The sequence below is a fragment of the Galeopterus variegatus genome, unplaced genomic scaffold (genome assembly GCF_000696425.1).
Source record: "Galeopterus variegatus unplaced genomic scaffold, G_variegatus-3.0.2 Scaffold17445, whole genome shotgun sequence".
Taxonomy (NCBI): Eukaryota; Metazoa; Chordata; class Mammalia; order Dermoptera; family Cynocephalidae; genus Galeopterus; species Galeopterus variegatus.
In genome coordinates, this window is record NW_007743556.1 from 15,642 (window position 1) to 18,175 (window position 2,534).

The 2,534-nt window shown below is 49.6% G+C and overlaps 1 long non-coding RNA gene across 1 annotated transcript; it reads right to left on the bottom strand.

Moving 5' to 3' along the window:
- Window positions 1–805: 805 nt before the first annotated feature.
- On the bottom strand, window positions 806–2,214 carry LOC103582702. Its single transcript, XR_549779.1, has 2 exons — window positions 2,092–2,214; window positions 806–1,043 (listed from the first exon to the last, which is right to left on the bottom strand). It is a non-coding gene; the product is annotated as an uncharacterized LOC103582702 (long non-coding RNA).
- Between the last annotated feature and the right edge of the window lie 320 nt (window positions 2,215–2,534).

Sequence of the window (2,534 nt, forward strand, 5' to 3'; positions counted from 1 at the left end):
CTTTGGGTCTGGCATGGATAGGTCAGAAGTCCAAGACGGCCTTTCCACACCACATAAAAAGCGTGCATCTCTAATGCCCCAACCATAACGTGACAACAGCATGAGACGGTCAGCTCTTTGCACTACATGGACAGCCACAAACATGACAGGTAAAAACACAGGCGCTGGAGGCACAAATGCTTTGTGCACGTAAATAGACGGCAAAACATTCCAAAGACAAGAGGCACTAGAGAGAATCCTGTTGTGATGGATGGCCCCACCCGCCTGGTGCCAGCAGTGTCCCCAGTCTCTGTTAACAATGCTCCCCTGGGATGTGGGTGCAACTGGGGAGTGCTGTGGTGGTTCTGCTCCCACTGAGAACCCCTGGGTGAGAAGTGGAAAGGAATTAAGTTATGGGTACGGGGTGGTGGCAGCTCATGAGCTGTCACCTGCACAGGGTTAGAAATGCACGTGAGGAGGCAAAGGCAGCCACCAGTATCCATGATGCAGCTCAAGTGACCAGTTCCAAGGTTGGTGGTCATTTTCCGGCATATTCTATGCACAGTGAATTGCTCCTTTTTCTGAACATGGGTGCCACTACCCTGAACCACACCAGCCAAGCCCCTCCCTGTCAAGACACAAACACAGTGGTCATCTCCCTGTGCGTATCATTTCTCAACAGTCCGTGTTCCTTAAGGAGGCGCAGAGCCCCCGGTGCTCACACTTCCTACAGAGAACTGCATGAGTGGCTCTGTAAGTCGGTCACTCTTTTCAGGACAGCGCTGCCAACTGCGTATGTCAGAAGTAGAGGCTGCACACTCAGGCACATGGTCACCGGGCACAGAAACCCCAAAGTGTATGAAAGGTCACCCTGGGCTCTGACACCGTTTATTTATATCAATACAGAGTTTTAAGCAGGTCGACATCCAAAACGTATGTGGTTAAGAATTAAACCAAACCTGGAAGGTCCTAAGCCAAAACAATTACATTCCAGGCACACAGAAGCGGCAGAAACGAAATCAGATTTTCATCCAGCACACACACACGTCTTCCAGTAAACTGACCTGCCAAGAAAATACACGTCATCAGTTTTTATCCTGCTTCACCAAGTTTGAATATTTAAAACTGCTGACACCATGAAATACTCTCCAAAATCTAAAGTCTTCCTTCCACCCAGAACATGATGCGGAAGGTGCTCTGGGGATTATGCGCCATAAGGACCTTGCTTCTCTCCGCCCCTTGTCCTTCCAAGTCTACAAGCACCACTAGAGGCAAGGGCTGGTCACCTCCCACACAAAGCCATCAGTGGGACTTCCTTACCATGTCACTCCAGGCTGCCCGCTGTACGCCACTACCTGTGGCCTTCCTCAGAAACCCGCCAGTAACAAAGCCATAATAACCCTGAACTCTGACATTCAAAGCCCCCTGCAAACCAACACCAACCTGCATATTCCTACTTGATCTTCCTTACCTTCCCTCTACCATGTATTTCCCCAGCGTGGCCCCCACTCGTGAGCTCCCCATGTCCCCAAGCAATTTCATGCTTCCTGCCTTTGGTCACGTTTCATCAGCTGGAAGCAGCCCTTACTTCCCCACGGGGTCAAACCCGCTGAGGGGCCCCACTGAAAACGCTCCTTCCTGTTGTTCCGTGGCATTTACTGACATCTACCTCACTAGATTCTAAGCCTCAACACCAGGGACTGTGCTTTTCTTTACATACTGCAGTGGATTGAATGTCCCCGCCCCTCAAAGTCACTGAATGTAACTGCTTAGGGTAGGAAATCCTATTATGGTAATTAAAAGGTGGGGCCTGGAGGAGGTGATTAGATTCTGAGGCCCATGCCCTAGTAAATGGATTAATTATGGTGGTCAGTGGTGCGGTTCTGAGAGCTTTAAAATGAGAGCATGTGAGAGTCTCTCTCTCTGCTCCCCCATTCTGCCATGTTAGACCTCTGTGTCACTGTCACCACCAACAGGGCTTTCACCAGATATGTTCCCTGGACTGTGGACTTCCCAGCCTTCAAAACTGTAAGCAATAAATATTGTTTCTTTACAGATTACCCAGTTTGGGGTATTTTGTTATAAGCAAGAGAAACAGGCTAACACACATACCCTCTGAGTCATACGATATAAAGCTCTCACCACTGCAGGTACTTAAATGTGCTGAAGGTGTCACTTCTCAATGTGTGCTGGCAACAAAACAAGCATGGACAAGAGAAGGAAGAAGGCTGCTTCATGAAGGAGCAGGCTAAACTGCAGCCAAGAACATAAACATAAAAGTTCCAGTTACTATGTTTATTTATTTGTCTTTTTTTTTTTTACTGACCGGCAACGCAACCCTCGGTGCTGCGCCCGCACCGCACTCAGCCAGTGAGCGGGAACCAGTCTCCACATGGGATCCGAACCCTCGGCGGGAGCGCCGCCGCACTCCCAAGCGGCGCACTCTCCAGTGCACCACCCGGCCGGCCCCAGTTACTATATTTAAATCAACATGAGGATTCTCCCCACAGTGGAACCCGTCTTAGCCTTTATCCAAGAAGGGAAGATGTGCAGAT